Source organism: Dioscorea cayenensis, chromosome 16, assembly GCF_009730915.1.
Source record: "Dioscorea cayenensis subsp. rotundata cultivar TDr96_F1 chromosome 16, TDr96_F1_v2_PseudoChromosome.rev07_lg8_w22 25.fasta, whole genome shotgun sequence".
NCBI lineage: Eukaryota > Viridiplantae > Streptophyta > Magnoliopsida > Dioscoreales > Dioscoreaceae > Dioscorea > Dioscorea cayenensis.
The window spans coordinates 14,162,590-14,181,185 of NC_052486.1; the positions used below are offsets into that span (position 1 = coordinate 14,162,590).

The 18,596-nt window shown below is 44.8% G+C and overlaps 1 pseudogene; it reads left to right on the forward strand.

Annotated features, from left to right (window-relative positions):
- Positions 1 to 6,962: 6,962 nt before the first annotated feature.
- LOC120278528 lies at positions 6,963 to 15,035 on the forward strand (annotated as a pseudogene).
- The last annotated feature ends 3,561 nt before the right edge of the window (positions 15,036 to 18,596 follow it).

Sequence of the window (18,596 nt, forward strand, 5' to 3'; positions counted from 1 at the left end):
GTTGGTTTGCTCGGGGCAAGAGGTAACTAGCTGCTTAAGTAGTTGCAGCAGTTGATCTCAAATAGCCAAGGTTGGCTTGGGGATAGGTTAGAGCATTGGGTTCCAACTTCTATATACCTATGAGACTCCGTTACAACAGTTTTTCCTCTGGCTTTTCGGCAAAAGCCCAGATGTTGAAGCAGGTTATAGAGAGATGGAATTCCACACTGAATCACTCACAAGGATTGGAAAGAGGAATTCCACACTGAATCACTCAGAAGGGGTGGAAAGAGGAGTTCCACAGATAGAATTTACTTATAAATAAAAAAATAAAAAGGAGAATGGTTGGCCCGACAAGCGTAGGCGGAGCAATGTCCATCACCTGGAATAGTATATCAAAAGTGTAGGGACCAATTTGAATTGGTATCTCAATATCCCCGATCACGTCTCGGCTTGTTCCATCAAAAGCCCATACTATCATTGTACTAGGTCTCATGTGTGACATATCCACGGAAGTTTGGCCAATGTTGACCTTGGCATCACATTCAGGGATGATCCATCATCAATGAGTACCCTTGCCACAACATGATCTTTGCACTTCACCGAAATATGGAGAGCTTTTAGTGTGCCCGATGCTGATCGGTCATCGGTGAAAGGTGATTAAATTCATTTGCTTTGTTATATTTCCCACAATGCCATCGAGCTTCTCTACGGTAATGTCATGACAAACATGGGCTTGATTCACGGCACATTCAACAAGGCTTGGCGATGTGGCTTAGAGCTTAGGACCAACGATAGCGGTGAAATGCGGGCGGGTCTACGGTTCAATTGTTCAATTACCTTATATTCACTCTGTTTGATCAATTTCGGAAACTCACAAGCTTCCTTTTTCGGTGACCGATTTACGTAGTGCGTATTTAGAACTACAGCTAGGCTCCACAATGTGACCGTCATATCATGATGAGAACCCTTACCTAACAACTCCTCATGGGCTTCTCCTTTCTTACGCCTTTCCAACTCCTCATTACGAAGCTTTTCCAAGTCCTACGGAGTATAGCATCTACAGCTCTGATCATCCCACCTACTCAAGATATATTGGTTCTTGTATCAGCTATTGGGGTTTGTACTATGAGTGACATGGGATTTAAAAGGACTACTTGATAGTCATATTTCCATGGAGCGCCCTCGTGTCTTTACTTTATAAATAAAGAAAAGGGCAGAGTCACTCTTTTAATTCTTCGATCGTAAGGAAAGCACTGAAGCTTCTTTGGCAAGGGCAGGACAATTATAGGGGACGTCTAGGTGGGGAGATAAAGCCCCTCCCAGGCAGCGTAGAATGATCCAACAAATGAAAGAAAGGATCGGTTTTGTCAAGCATTGGTTTGCAAGATAGAAATTGGACTTCCCTTGTCGAATTCACCTCGGGGCTTTGTTTGGGGCCGAGTCGGGACCTATAATATATAATATAAGGAGAAGCCCGAACCCGCGTATCGCCGGATCAATAAAAGTGATGTCGAATTTTGATATGATCGAGAGGGCCCCTCTTTTAATGATGAGTGGGATCACATCACAACAGGGAACAAGCTCTTTGCACCCCACGTATGGCTTCCATTGTGATGTTCGGTGAATAGTATACTGAGGGGAATGATGCTTCGATTTCACTCATTGAAGAATGTCTTTCCTTTGGAAAACTTGTATCTGACTGGAACGGGCAACTAAACTATACAATCAAAAGTGATAAGGTAATATTCTCCCGAAGCGAATGGAGACCTCTAACTACGATTAGATCTTGCTTCCCTTCCTCTGCCTAGAAACTTGGCATCTATAGCTCCTACTCCTTCTCTGCCGCTTGACTCTCAGCTCCATTGCTGTGAGACCATCTCTTTAATGCCCTTCCTGAACATCCGGGATTGGGATGAATCATTTACTCCTATGGATGTTAAGGGGAGGAATGCTATTTTTATTTCCATTTTTACTAGTATGATGACTAATGGACAATAGACAAAATCCCTTCTTTCATACTACTTTCATGGCTCCTCCTCGATCGGCGCCATCGACGTCGGGTTAGCGAGGCCATGCTCCACCCATGACCCGGTCGGTCGAGCCATGTCCAGCTTTCTCAATTGGTGACAATTGAATCTTCGCCCTCTCGGTCAATAGGGCACAACAACTTGGGTTATCGGCAACCTCTATACCCGATCAATTCTTTTTCTCAACGCAATCAGGGTTATCCTCGTCTAGCAAAGCAAGAGCCATCTTTCCATGTTCCTGGTCTATCAATCCAGCCTTACTCAGGCTACCCTTCACAACCCAATGTAGGACCCCATGACCGAATCCCTACTTTGTAGGATTTGAAAGAGTCTCATTTGGGGTTAACCTAACCCCCTCCTCATCCAGCCAGGAATGCATCTCATCTTTTTGATCTTCAATTCCCCGGAAGATTTTGAGCAGCAGGTCTTAGAGTTAACCCATGCGGCTACAGACTTAAAAATTTTCTCCGGAAGCTATGTGCCATTGTCCAAATGTCGATACGCCACCCTGCAGTGCAGGATACCTAAGTTTGCGAAGTTTGATGGGAAAGGACAACCTTATTTATCCTCTATCTAGAAAGGCTTGGAAGGAGATGCCTTAGGGTGGTTACGAGTCTCTGGTTGGGTTGGTAGCATCACGTCCTTGAGGATCTCGCCACTAACTTTCTCAACCATCCTATCTCATTTTGCAAGAAGCCCGACCATAGCCGATCTTGGGGACGAGAGCTCAACACCACGAAGAGGACTTGAAAGCCTTTGTTAGTAGATTTAGGGGAGGTTCTAATCAAAAGCAGAGATCCCTCTGCAGAATCTCAGTACATCCCGGATGCTGGTCTTAAGGAATCTTAAGATTTGGTTGAGCAGCGAGCGGAAGAGGGATGGATTCATTGCCATAGCGGGCAAGTGAAGTTTGTTAGCTTTCTTTGAGGTCTTTAATGAAATCAGGGCAAAGCAAAAAAATTGAAGAGGGGTTGATTATAGCAACTCCGGTGATAACATCCGAAGATGAAGCCCTCAACGAAGGACTCTTTTTATCGAAGAGTCAGTGGGAACTTGCATGATCAAGACTCTTGAAGAAGATGTTTGTACTTTGGAGAATACAACCCAATCAGAGCAACATCTCGAAGAACACATGGAGAAATAAGAAAAAATGGCCTCAAGCAGAGGCGAAAAGCAAGGCAGTGATTCTTTGCTTTGAAGCTTGTTTCTAAGCGAGTTGGAAAGTGAGAAGTATTTGATATGTTTAGTCCTTATCTCCTCAAGCATCCGGTAATACCATGCTTAGAATAGAAAATGTTTCTTTCCTTCCAAGATGATCAACCTAGCCCTCTCCGATAAAAGAAAAAGTGAAGCTCTTCGAATTAGCATAGCAGAAAATGTTGTGTTTCATCTTTTCTTATAGGGAGCGGTTCTGACTATGATGGCTCGACCACTGTAGTACTCTTCTAAATATTTTGGGTGGCAGGGTTCTTGTGCCCCAAAGTCGGTTAGCATCTATTGTTGAAGAAGGAAAAATGATGTCTTTTTCCTTTATCACCTTATTTGTATCAAGTTTGAGAGTAGGGTTGAAGATATCAAAAATTCTAATGAAGTGTCATGGTGATTAAATTGTGTGAATGACAAGCCCGGATGGTGAGTATTCTATAGATTACGCATGAGAAAGTCTTATATAGAATCTCCTTTGAAGGTTAGAATGAAATTTTGGATTGGTTTTGGTTTAGTAGCCATGTACCTCGAGTTTTCTTTTATTACTTGGATGGCTCTTGGGAAAAGCTATTTGCACACTCAAGATATATTGGTCTCTTATGGTATAGTATTCTAATTAGTCGATCTAGTTCTTTGCTTATCGCGGGGATGCGTGGAAGACCATGATCACTTATTCTTTTTGGTCTTCCTATTCAAAAAAGTGTGGAAATCTATCCTTGGTAGATGCTCGGTCTCTCATAGGGAGAGGCGGTTCACATGGGATAAGGAGATCAGGTGGGTAAAAGACCCTTTTTTTGGGTTATGCAAATCCGAAGAAAGACACTTTCTTTTTGTTCAACAGTGTACCGCGGGTGAGCGTAACTCTCAAATTTTTCCAAAAATCCATATAAGCCATGGGAAGAGATAATATAATAGTTATGATCACTAGGGATACAGAAATAGATTCCATAGTTTTACGAGATGCGATGGGACGGCGCTCCCAAGACTAGAGAATTCCTAGACTCTTGGCGATTTCGATCAAATTCTTGTTCCATCTCCCACATGGTGTTCATGGAGCCCTCCGGACCCATATGTGGTGCTTGAACACGTCACGGTTGGTTCTCTTAGAGGTGATTTTTGTAGGGTATGGATGCATCTTAGAGACCATCTTTGGGACGATCGAAAAGTTGAGATTCTGACCGGTGTCCTCCTTTCTCGATCCTTGCGCATGAGCTTGAGGCAATTCGAAGAGGAGTGGAAGAGGGTCGTATTTAGATAATGAGCTAAATGGCTTCTATGCCCATTTTTAAGCCGAAGGCCAGTTGAAATGATTTAATATAGTGGAGCGGGATTCTGTGGGATAGATGCGCAGCTAGAGTGATCGAAGCTTGGCCCTCGCGACTTTTGTGGAACATAAATGATGTTGAATTGTGACAAGAGAATGGACCACTTAGGTAGTTTGTACATTGAGGAGCCTAAAAAGATTTCTTAGAGGCGGAATAAGGCTCATCAAGTCAAGTAATGTTGCAACTTGATGTCTTGCTCACATTAATGCGAGGGCATTCCTTCTCAGCGGAGGATATCGGTCTTACGCTCCGAGCCATCATCCGAATTAGGTAATACATGCTGAGGGCCATCATCAGGAGGCGTAGATGTCACATATAAATGGTTGACAAGTACCCTTGCTTATATCCTACAAGTGCGGGTTTGTCGAGTAATAATCCGTGGCGGGTCGAATCCACGAGGGAGTAGGGAGTAAAGACACTTAATTCAATTCTTAGCTATGTGGAGTATCAACAATGATAAGTGTGATAATGATTCAATTCTCAACAATTAAAAAGCAACAAGTAAAGAGCAAAAGTAAGGAATCGAGTATGTCGAGCGGAGGTCTCGATAAGCGCTCATAACGGGCCTGATGTTCGGATGAATCGTGTGGCCCCTCTTATCAGTTTGCTTCTTTGTCCTAGGTGCCATGATGCGCCAAATTTAAACAAAATTAGTCAAAACAAATTGATAAAACAATGCTGCGAAATCCACGTTTTGCGTTTGGAATTTCCATGCGCGTGATGTTCACGGGGGCGTGAGAAAGCCTTGACCAGGTATCGACAATCCAAAAATACACATCAAAAATATCTCTAACTCGTTTCTAAATGTAAATCATTGTTCCAATTGAAGAAAGCGAAGCATTGTTAACTAGATTAATCAATAGAAATCATGAATTGACGAAGAAGATGAAGAAAATGAATTTACCGCGAGGAGAAATGAGAAAATAGAGAACGGCCGGAAAACTTGCCTAAAAATCCACCAAAAGCTGGAGCAATGGACTCGGGAGAATGTTGTGAGAGTGTTTTTCAAGGAAAAGGAGTCATGAAGAAGGATAGAAATCATCCCTTTTTAAGCGAGAACTCGTGACTTTTCGAGCATTCTATGCATCCACGCAGGGCGTGTGGAAATTCAACTCTCTCGTGTGCCTCACTTCAAAAGCTCCACAGGGGCGTATACACGCCCCTGTGCGCTCTCGGGAAAAACTCTCACTAACTTAGAATGATCTCCCACGGGCGTGCGCGAGTGATCCACGCCCGTCGCCCGGATCCACGAGAGCAGACGCACGCGCCACGTGGTTTCCACGGTCATCGAGGAAAAATATCAAGATGCCCACCGCGCCCGTCTCGGAAAATTCCCCGCAGGGCATGGGCGATTCATGCCTCAACTCACGGGGGGCCGCACTGTGTTTTTCGAGGATGGAGGGATCCACCTGCGGAGTTTACCGCGGGCGTGCGAGATTAGCGCGCCGTGCGTGGTTCACAGAGGTCAGCCCGCAGGGCGAGTCCACGCCCACGTGTGTTCTCAGGAGAAATCTGCCCAACTCTGCGGGGAAGGCACGCGCCGGGTGTGGAAGTACCGCAGGCGTGCGTCATTCACATGGTCGATCCACGAGGCGAGCCCACACGCCCCTGTGCCCTCTCTGGAAGAGTTCACAGTACACACCCACAGGCGTGTAGAATTTCCACTGCCCGTGTGTTTTTCTCTGGATGACTTAGAAAAACTGCGGGCCTGCGAGAACTAGTACGAGCAGGGTTTACACACTCGAGCACGCACCTACTTGTGCAAAATATACGAGATAAAAACACAAAAATAGAACTCAAAGCGACCAAACTTACGCCCAATTCTCAAACAAACATACAATAAATTCTTTTTAAAAACCCACAATAAAATCGCAGCACAAGCACTCAAAAATTGAAACACCAACACTAACAATTTATTCATGCAAACAAACTACAAACTAAAAAGTACGAAGAGTAAACACTTGGGTTTGCCTCCCAAGAAGCGGCTTGTTTAAACAGTCACTAAAGCTGGCGTATCTTTCTTACCTCAGCGGTGGTTCATGAATGAAGAGTTGCCCTCTTACCCATAACTTGAAAAGCATGATGAGCAAAAGTTTCTTGAGGGGTAGAGGTGCACTATCGAACTTAGGACCACCTAGCAATGGATTAATCCAACTTTCCTTGGCTCATGTTATGTCTCCAATAGTGTTGGAGCATTTTTGATTGCATCTTGAGCCCTCTTCATTTTCACGGAGCACCTTCTTGAGATTCCCGAAGGATGTTTCCTCTCGGGTGAACCAAGCATCATTACTTCTTCTTGCCCCTCCTCTTGAGTCGAACAAACCCTTCATACAAAATCCAGTTCGAACATTTTCTCGTATATATTCATCAACAATCTCATGGTGGTGTCTAGAAAATACAAAAATGTCATCAAAATCAGAGAATGTCGCATGGCTTGACAAGTGTAAGTGAGCTATCGTCTCCGACTCTCGCTGAGCTCTCAGCTGTCCCATGTCAATCAGTGCTTGGAAGTGCAAGACGGTCTCCCAAGTATCAAGGTACATCATGCATCCTCATCAACATCTAGCATCTGAAGTCAACGGAAAAATATACTTGTCCCACCTTGGCAAGCACATCTTCAATGATGCCTCTCGGATGTCGTACCATTTAGTCACTTGAATATGTAAAAGTCATCCGGTAGGCTAAACTCCGCAAGCCTAGCTTTTTGGGAAAGTATATGGCATAGCGTTGATACTTGCCCACAATCTGCCAATGCTATTTCCTCACCTAAGTTCCGATGTTACCGGAATAATCGAAGCTTCGAGGTCTTTCTTCTTGATTCGGCATGTTCTTTTTGCAACACGCCCGACCATGAGCATCAAGCACCCAGCTTTGAGCACTCTCCTCCAATTTCCTCTTGTTGGTCAATAGGTCTTTCAGGAACTTCGCATACTTAGGCATTTGAGCCAAAGCCTCAACAAAAGGAACATTAATGTGGAGTTGCTTGAACAAACTCAAGAACTTCTTATCTTGATCATCCCTTGGCCCATTCTTTAATCTAGAGGATAAAAGTTCTTGGCTTGAAAGATGGGGGTGCCACCTCTTTTTCTCTTTGTTGCTCCCTTCTCAACCTCTATGACCTCGAGTGCGTGTTCTTTTCGGGTTGGTTTAGTGTGGCTCTTCAACCTCACGACCCGCTTCTCAAAAGGCGATCGCCTTCCCGATATTCTCTCGGGTTGGTTTCGTGTTGTGGTAAACTTCCATGTGGCCTTTAGGAAAATTTACGTAATTTGCCCAACTTGATTTTCAAGGTTGTGCAGGGAGGCGGTGTGATTCATTGATGTAGCCTCGGCCGAGTTCAAAACCTTGTATTTGTCGATTGAACAAATCTAGCCAAGTCCTTCTCCAAATCCGTCATTCAGGTTTCCAAAGCTGAAATCCACATGTTTTTCCCATGAGTGGCTTGTTGTTGTTGTTGGAACTCCGATAGCCCCCATGGTCTTCTATAGTCCTTGATTACTCCATGAAAAGTTGGGATGATTCTTCCAACCTAGAATTGTAGGTGTTCTTGTATGGATTCCTTGCGGTCTCATTCAAAGTACCTACAAAGTCAACATTCTCAAGCGAAGAAACATCACCTACTGACGATTGGGCGATCGGAAGGAGCATATCCTCCCTACCACAGCCTTACAATTTGTCACGGCGCAACTCTATTTGAAGCTATAAGATATAGCTGCTCAAACTCTCCTCTTGGGCATAGTAAGTTACGCATCAATTTCATGGAGACGGCCACTTTTTCTTTTCCTGAGCGTTCCGCAGTAGCTATTTAACCCCATTTCCTCAATCAATTGGCGTGCCTCGTCGGGGTTTTTGCTACCTAAGGTACTCTTGCCGCCCACATCGAGAGTTGCCTTGCTCGGGGTTCAAACCATTGTAGAGTTTGAACAATCATCCCCTCGGGAATCCGTGTTGTGGACACTTGCGCAAGGATTCCTTGAACAGTTTCCCATGTCGAATAGAGACTCCAATTCCACTGCATAAAGGATGGATCATTTCCTAGCTTTCTTGATTTTTGGGAGGGAGAATAACGGGCTAGAAAAGCTTCTACCATCTCCTCCCATGTCGTGATTGATGCCCTAGGTAATGAGTAGTAACGCTTTTGCTTTCCCCTTTAAGGAAGTGGGAGGCTCACCGATTTGATGGCATCATCCGTCACCATTTATCCTCGACATGTCACACACCTCGAGCTCTTTTATGTATTTGTTTGGATCTTCATCAGTAGCTTGTTGAATGTCGCAGCTATGCTGCGAGCATATGGATGAATGCTGGCTTAGCGAAATTCAAAAGTGTGATTGGGGGCACTTAGATACTCGATTGTGTCCCCAAACACTTTGAAGGTCTAACATAATCGAGATAGTGTCCGTTGTTGCTCGATTTTGTTACGCCATGTTGTCGAGATCCATCTACTTCTTAATCAATTTGGATTAGGATGTTCTTATGCGGAGTTCTTTCCCTTTCGCCTTGAAGTGTCACGTTCAAGCTCGGGTCTTCAACTCAATATTTACTCCCGGCTTAGCGGTGCCAAAAACTTGACAAGTACCTCTTGCTTATATCCTGCCAAGTGCGGGTTTGTCGATAATAATCCGGGTGAGCGGGGTTGAATCCACGAGGGAGTAGGGAGTAAAAGACATTTGAATTCGATTCTTAGCTATGTGGAGTATCAACAATGATAAGTGTGATAATGATTCAATTCTCAACAATTAAAAGCAACAAGTAAGAGAGAGCAAAAGTAAGGAGAAGGCAAGGCAAAGAACTCTATTATGGCATAAAAGAGACTCAAAGGAGCAGGAGGTAGAGATCTATCACGTCGGAGGGAAAGGGCTCTTATGCCTCTCGAGCTCACCCTCTCGATCCTCTCAACCTAGCTTTGTCTAGCAGCTCGTGGTGTATCGACTCACTCCACGAGGTTAATAACAAGAACTCTCTCAACCCTAGTGTCACTCTAGGAAATGTTCATACAATCAAGCATTCAAGGTTGGAACTCACAATAAACATCAATTTATTGAAAGCATAATAAAAAGTTCAATGAAGCGAGATACATCCTCGGGTTTCACAATCAAACAAGTACCCACTAGGGTTTTAGCTCTCCAGCAGACTAGTACAATCAAAAGAAATCGAGATGTAAAAAGCAATAAATCCATAAAGAAACCCCTCGATAGTCTTGCTCAGATGGTCTTGTGGAAAGTCCTCTACTCATCGTCCAAAAGGTTTCCTTCAGTCCGGGTATAGGATCGCCTGCGAATAGAAAGCTCTCCTACCAACCTTCTTCCTAATTTTAATCACGATAGTCAGAACCCTTAGAACCTCTCTCAAGACCTTAAGCCATACACTTATAAAACCCTAGCCAAAACCCTCTCACAAGTTGGGGAAAGATGGAGAAAAGAATACTGAGGTGGGGCTGGAAAATCGGCTTTAAATATGGCTGGAGTCGAGGCGACTACGCAGGCGTGTATGATGTCACACGCCCCTGTGGAACTTTTCCACGCAGGCGTGGATAATTTCCACCGCGTGTGGATTCTACTATTCTCTTATTTTTGGCTGGGATGCTCACGAGTGCTATACTGAAAATACTCCCAGATTCCATACTTTCATTGGGGTAACACAAAGGGGCACACGTTTACGTCAGTGAATCACTTGCTTCTTCAATGATGTACCGTTGGTGGATCTCGTATTCTTATATGCATAAAGTCGGAATGCTCGAGTGTGACTACCTTTGTACCTCAAATTAATGTGCTCACTCGAATCACGAGAAGGTTGGCACACACTCTAGCATCTCACACACGACCCTATGTCTTAGCGTTTGAACTTGAGCAAGATCTCCTCCAAAATAGGTGCATTATAGTCCACGTTGGCATGATTGGTCGCACTCCACTCCTCTCATTAGATGAAAAAGGTGTTGGAATCAGAACATATAGAAAACTACTAGTTTTCGGTTGGCGATCTGATTAAGCGGATGCGAGAAGTTAAGCTACAAAATTATCTCACGTAAGGAGGGCGGTTTGGTAGAGATTAAAGTTAGAGCATGTGGAAGATAGGCTACCGAGCACCTACTTAAACTCTGACGAGTTACGGGTTTGGTGGAGGAGGTTCATAGATAAACTCTTTGATGTTATGGTAGTCTTTTGGCTCTTTTGTCATGAAATTCTATCTCTCGTTTATCGAAACCACTTCACCTATGCTTATGTCGTGCGATGATCGACCCGGATCAAGCGATTACTCGAGGCGAGGCTTTATCCAGGACGGATGATCAAATAGAAAGAGATGGATATCTCCATGTGGTTTCGCCTACTTTCCTTGGGTTAAGTGTTACATAGGCATTAGCTCAACTCAAAAGCCTTTCTCTCCTTTTTCTTTCCAAAGCAATCAATGCGGCTAAGCAAACTAGGTAACCCTACCTAAGGGGGACTGCTTCCGAGCTTCGAGGTCGGAGGTCGGTCGAAACCACGATCCGAAGCTACTCGGGAAGAAATAGATAAACTGTGAATGATGGATCAATAGGGACCTTATTACCGATGGGCTTTTCCATAATATACTCTTCATCATTGCTTTTCGGTTCGGGATGAGAGTTAAGAAGAGGTGAACTGACATGTGAAAAGCATCAATGGGAAAGATTGAGTGGACAATGAATGGATGAGTGCACGTTCTTCATAAGTCCAGATGGCATGAGCCGATGGATTGTAAATCTTCCCAGCTAGTACTTGTTTAGTTGTCCAATCTCTATTCCATCTTAGTCTTTTCATGTTGTTTGGAATCTCACCAGATCCATCAAGTTTATTTCATTTTCTATCATCTTGTTTGGAAGACCAATTTGAGGATGGGTGGACTATTTTGGAGCAAACTACCCCATCCAGACTTTGTGCAATCATTTCAGCGTTCGAGGGTTCATAGCCGATTCTGCTTGTTTTGTTTTGTTGATCGATTCAATTCGGTCTAATAGCGACTTCTCGACTTCCTGCTCAGCTTCTGTTTTTGACCTCATTCATCGATATATATATATAAATTTAAAAATAAAATGATTGGGGCTTGATAAGCTGAGTGCAGTGGTTCGAAGCTCCCATCTCGATTCTTCCCTTCCGGCTCGGATGCCGTAGCCCCCTTCTTCTCCACGAAAAGCCTCTCACCTTGCCACTGCCTTTCTAATCTGTTAACTAATCTAAATGGAGACCCAGTCCTTCAATGGCCAATCTCGCCTCTCCTCAGCGATCAGCGATCCCTCTCCCTGGGACCTCGAGTCCACGAGCTATCGACTTGGGCTGAGACCTTGATTACGAGATATTTGTTGGATTCGATGCCTTGATACGCGTGATGCTGAGCGGACGGGTCTACCATCATGTATCTGGGATGATCAAACCCACCAGGGGCTATGAATCACTTTAAATGAGTAGGTAGGCGGGCACGAGATTGAAAACCAAGTCTTTTTCATCCTCGAGGGTGTGAGGAATACGTATGCTGCTGACGAGGCGAAGAAGTGGCAAAAAGCTCATACTATATATATATATGAGGAAGAGCTTGGAGCTGCAAACCCACATTGGAAAATGAGAGCTTGGGAGAGGCACTTGGCCCTCATGACGTGCTCCCCAGTTTGAAGAAAGCACGGCCGAGAGCGCTTCTCAAGTTCGCTGGCGTTAGTCTCACTCTGGCCAAAGGCAAACACATAGAAGTAATGAAAGAGTGTGCACAACCATATCGAAAAAGGCGGGGGAATAAAGCTTCGAACAAGACCGAGTCAGCGGACCTAGAAGAACAAAGCGAAGAGATGGATCAGCGGATCGGTAGACTGTCAGCTGACACGGAACCACGAGATACATAAGGAATCACATCATCAGCATCTCCCAAGTGCGACGACCATGTTGGCGGTGGCGAGATGATTTTGGAGAGGATTGGTCTCAATTTTATACACGGTGGGGGATGACTCGTACTGCCGTCTTCAAAAACCAATGTATTATCTAGAAGGCTTATGATATCACGGAAAGGTCAGCGCGATTTACCTACGTACCATGACCCTTATTGCTTTTTCTTGTGGCAATATCTACAAAACCTATCTAACTTATCATCACCAGGCTTAATGTGAGTCGGAGGAGGCAACTTAATCATCTTCAACCAAAGATATCAAAAATAAGACTTTGTCTTGTCGATAGGAATATGAAAGTCCTTCCCTCAGCCTTGCTTATGAGCAACGAGGGCCGCCCATTGTCCACGACCTCGTCCTCAGTCCTCCTATCCTAATTTCGACATCATGTGTACATACCGCGCCTTGATCGCTATAGAAATCCTCGAGTCGATGAATAGAGATGGGATAAGTAAGCTTTTTCATGGAAGAAGCCATTTAGCCTCCTTTTCTCAGATAGAATTGCTACTTGTGCTGCTTCTTTGGGTGGCTTGGCGGGGCTATGGAAAGAAGATCTTCTTTTATGAGCTAGCTTCATTCTTGGCACAGGTGGTGCCTCCTCCATAGCACAGTCTTGTGAGCTACCTGTCTTTGCGATGCTAAAATTTTGTGATGCATGCTTCTACGGTCGGAACTAGTGCTGCTCGAGCCTTACTTATTCTAGTCTTTTTGTAATAAGAAAAATCATTCAAAAGTGCGGGAAAGTTTTCAGGAATTCTCTCTCTTTACTTTAAGGCTAAGGCTTTTACTTCACTTCAAGGAATGTTCTCTTCCACGCAAACGAGGATAAAGAAGACTAGTTCCCCTTTCGAATAAAAATTCTCTTTCCCCTTTCGCTCAAATAGTGAAGTTCGAGAACAACCTCCTTAGAGTTATCTTAGCTTGATGTGTCGGATGTTCCCTTACTTATACTTAGTAGGACCGAATTGGGTCTACTACTAAACCATGTTGAGGACAGACCAGATGGATATGTTTGGGATAATGAGGAGCTGAACCCACGGAGATAAGAATGGAATGCACGAGCTTATGTCTTTCGGGGCTTGGTGCGAGCTTCTTACCGCGGTGGCTCGCATTCCAGTGTGGAAGTTGAATTATAAGCAATTTCATTATTGCATTCTTTTTACGTTACGGGGATGGGTCCTCATGGGATCAATAGCATTTTCGTGGGAATAAATAAATAAGTCTATTTTAAAATTCAAATCTTGAGCGGAACTTGATAGCGTGTATAGGAGGAAACCATAACATAAAAGGTAGTTCATAGAGGTCTATAGTCCATTTTAATGTATCAGCTCTCTCCACAATATCCTCTGACGACCTCTCTCGTCGAGGCGAAAGCCCTATCTATCAACAAATGATAGAGGATTGGAAGAAAAATCCCCTAACATATATATATGTTGGAAGATTGGAATATCACATAAATAGATAGTCGGAGGAGAAGGCTAAGTAAAAGCAAAAATTGGCAGGAGGAAAGGCTTCTACTCCTTTTTCGTGAGTCGAGTGACGGGCCCATATAGAATAGAGTGAAATGAAAATCCTCCGGTGTGCTGCTCCATGAGCAAGGAGTACTGCAACGAGCTGAGCGAAAACTAAGCAAGGGAATTACTATAATTAATCTAATCTCTTTGAGCATCGCGAAATCCCTTTGATTGCGTATGGAATATAGATCCATGTCTTTCTTGTTCACTAGAAGGCAGGGACAAATCTCACATATCCGTTTCGTTATTACAACCCTATTTCTTTATATGAGAAGACAAGAAGCTACGCGAAAATTCTTTTTGGATCTTGGTTGTTCTTACTTATTTGATGGCTATTCATTCAAGTCTTGGTGCTATCAGGATTTTTCAACAAGGTGGAAATTCTCATATTCCATATGTACATATTCCTAGCGGCTCGGATGAGTATTCTTGTTTATATCATTTCGACTATAAAGCACTTTCTTATTCCAGTAACAAAACATCCCCTTTTCTTAGCTCTTCGAACGGTACAGAAATTGGTGCTTTTCTACTTTGTTTACCTTAGTGGTAGGGGTTTCGGGGAAGGCCTATGTGGGGGTACCTTTCGAGGTGTGAGATGCTCGGTTAAGCTACTTGCATTCATCTTGTTTCCTGTATTTAACAGGTGCTGGCAGTTTTCAAAAGCTTCATTATCGAGGCTTGGCTCCTATTTCAATCGTCTTTGGACCCATCGATATACCAATAATAAAAGTCTCCACAGGCTGTTAGGTGGATACATCGCATCAACTTTTGAGCATTAGCAGTCTGGTACATCAATACACTGTTTCCTATGCCCATTCCAATCTTGTCTAACTTTGCTAACTCCTTCTCGACCCAGTATCTTGTTTCGTTGACACGTCTTCCTATTCCATCTTTTCCCGAATCTCCCTTAAGCTGAGAAATAAAAGCTCAAGAAAGACCTAGTTCACTCCAAGGGAGAAGCATTCATGGCTATAGTAAAGTTCCTCTACGAGGAATGAGGAGACACCCATTTTTGATTCCGGTAGAGAAGACGGGGAAAAGGAGAAGGATAAAAGAATGTCCATATATCTGGGAGCTAAATCAGTTCCGATGAACAAGTAAGAAATTGCCTCAACAAAAATGGATGGAATTAGACCTAATTAGTTCCTAAAAACCATTGAGGTTACAGTTGCTTCGATTAGGTATCGGTGGGAACATCAAGATGAATGAGTTAAATAAGTATCAGGATCAACCAAATTGAACGATGATAGGTCAAGATCATGTTTGTTCATTGGGAGTTGAAGAGGAAAAGAGCAGGCGGAGACATCGAGCGATTAATTTCTATTTCTCGTTATAAGATGGATTCGTCATCAAGATGGATCGCCCTTACAGTAGTCAGCGAACTTATACTAATGCGAGGACTTTTCACAAGACAATTCGAGAAATGAAAGAAGGCTACCAGAAAGCTGTTGGTACTTATCGATCAATCACCTACTGTGAAATAGTTCCCTCATTCGATGTCTTTCACGGGTTTACTAATCACGTATATGTATAGTAGGCTTAGCACTCCATGTCAGCTCAGCTTGGTCTCAAAGCTCCCTTAACCCGCCTATCACGTCATCCGGATTGGCTCGTCCATCAGACTGCTTCTTCCCTCATAGGTTTCCCAAATGCCTCTTGTACTAATGTTAGTCCTAGTCTTAGATGCCTCCTTCCTTGCCGCTTAGCGCGCTGGAGCGGAGAGTAAGCAAGCTACCTTGCTTTTGCGATTGCATTGAATTAAGCGGTAGCTTCGCGCCTTCCTTCCTACTTTGAGAATTGGCGTGAATGAGTCATGTCGACATCCTATTTAGTCTTATTATATATTTTCTTTTTGTTACATCTCTCTTTTTCTTTTTCGGATTCAAGGATGAGCGATGATCCTAACATCATTTATGAGGGCGATAGCGAGAGCCTCCTCCTCGAGGAAAAGATGTCTCCAGCGTGACGGACTTCAACCAGCACTCATTTGGATTTTGGCGTATTCGGTTAGGAGGAAAAAGAGATATGTTGCTTTCTACTCGAGTCCCAAGCGGATACTTCTTCCACGAGTGCGCTTCGAGGAAAGATGCGGGAGGACGGGGCTAGAGCAAGGTGTGGGTTGGGGTATGAAGTCATAACGCGGTGGGAGATGGCGGAGACGTGCTCGTATGGTTCATAGTGGGGTGTGATATTCCAAGTGGATTGTTGAAACTTGGAGTCCTCTATATTCGAAATATGCCTTTCTAGGAGCATTACAATATAAACTCAAATGTGGTCTCTTATGAAGTCTCAATTGGTCTTATTGTTATTCTTGTTGTATGCGCCTTGTGCAGACGCGTTTGGATCACGTGAAGGGAAATCGCTCGGATGTCCTAACCCAACCGAATGGACGAGGTGAGACCGCAGCATGAGGAATATTTGCGAAACCTCGCCCGCAGAGGCTCATTTTAGTTTTGGGTCATAGAGGCGGGCCGGTGCTGATCAGGGGCACTGAGGGTCCTAGAAATACTACCCGGTGCGAAAGAACCCGGAGGTGGCGCAGTGGCCGAAATGTCACTGGCACCCGGCCTAAGCGATGGCCAAACACTCGAGCGTGAGAGCGAGGGATCACACTGAGCGAGATGGGCCCGATCTCCAAGGATGGAGGGAGAGAACCATGCTGAGTAGCGGTCGAAATCCACTCTAGCTGCGATAATAAGCTGACTAAAATTGTGGCATCGTGAGGGCATTCTCCACGCGGGGCCAAGCCTAGAATGTATATGGGTGATAGATTGGCCGGCCCATGGCAGTGCCTCGGGATATACACCGGGCAACCTAATGTTGAGGCATACGACGATCACGCCATTTTCATTTTGTAGAAGTCCCGGCGAGGAAGAAGCTGTGGGTGATGTGCACGTTCAGCTTCTTAGGGCACCTTTGAAATCGTTCCTATGGGATCGTGCGTGACCGGTGAGTAGCCAGATGATATGAAAGAAAGGCGGAGCTCTTGGGCTTGGGCGGGACCTATTCTCTTAATAGGCAAGCACAAGCGGAATGGGAAAGGGCCGGAAGCTTCTTGACGAGTGACCTTTTTAGATCGAGAAATAGAAAGGGCTTGAATGTGGAGCTAACATGGCTGTGGCTACAATTCTAGCCAAAAGAAGAAGATGAGATGGGATGATTTGTCGAGGCCTTGGCGGGACTACGGATAGAAAGCCCTCAGCTAGCTAACATGAGCTCTCTATTCTCGGTGCATATTCTCTTCCCAGAAGCCGAGGCCGGGGCTGAATCGGGCTGCCTTCTGGGATAGAGATGGCTCGAGACCACATGCGTCATTTGATGAAAGCACTGCTCAAGGTCCAGTCATGCCTCCGATCGGTATCTCTTGTCCTACCACCGGACCCTAGCTCCCTCGCCCAAATGACCTTGGGTTGGGACAACCACGGCCGCATGCCCAAAGTAGTTACGCTCGAGGACCACACCCTCTCTCGGGCTGGATGCACGGCGAGATGGAGCTGGGGAGCCAACCTATATACTTTCCTTAGGCAGCCCTTGCGATCATCTAAATAAAGCGGCGCCGTAGGAGGCGATCTAGCCTTTTTGGCAAAAGCTTAGCTTGGTAGGCGTTGCTTACTCACCACTGCTCCCTCACGCGATGCGATGCTTTGAACACGAGAAGTTTGCGTGGTTCAGCCCCTTCTCCCATGCAGTCGAGGCGGTGCCTCGGAGGCAGGACAATGCCAAGCCATGGGAGCTTGCACGTGTGGATTTCTGGTAGGGGACCGGGTATCTTTATTAATATGTTTAGGTCCGGTATGGTCGGGTAGGATTGTCATGGCACAAAGCGGATATGGTCCGGTGTTCCTTGTTCCCCGTGTGGTTGTGTTCCTTATTCCTTATTCCTTATCTAAACTAAGCCAGGCTCCGTCGATCTCGAGTGGAAGGCAGATCCCGAGTTCTGAGACTATAATGTAGAATAGTGAGGATCACGATCCTAAATAGTTCATTGTTGGCGAGCTTGATGTCCACCAGAGGTCCGAGGGGACTCGACCGACCTAAACAAGGGTGGGTCTTTACCAACTTAAAATTCAAAGGTTTTTAGGGAGAAAAGAGGCGGTGGGGCGGGTTGTTGCTTGATGCTTCGATTGGCTCGTCGGTGGGGCCATCTGGGTAGCCAGGCATATACATTAGAAATTCGATCCCTCTCCTTTTTAGTCAAAAAGAAAAATGGCGAACTTCTAAAAAGCAGCCGCCCACTTCCATGGAACAATAATATCGTGTAGCGTAGACCTAAGTGGAGTTTATTGGATCATGGGGAACCATCATAAATCTGGTAGGCCTATAGAGCGAGAATGTCATGTCATCGAGGCCGGCGTGACAAAGGAACTATAAGAAGGAAGGTGACTACATGTGAGCCGGTGGCTCCTTTTCAATAAGTAATAGTCAAACGACCAATTTGTTTAATCCAGTCTCGATGATCTTATGATGAAGCGGAAAGAGCCGGAGGCCAGACGACCACGGTCCCGACCTTACCGGCCGTGGGTTTACTAATCAATGAAACCCTTCAACCTACTCTCTTTTCCGACAAAGTCCAGTAAGCGGAACAAGCCCGAGGAGACCTACGGAATCCATCCATAAACCTACAGCGTCTTGTGGGTTTCAAAGGAGAAGGTGA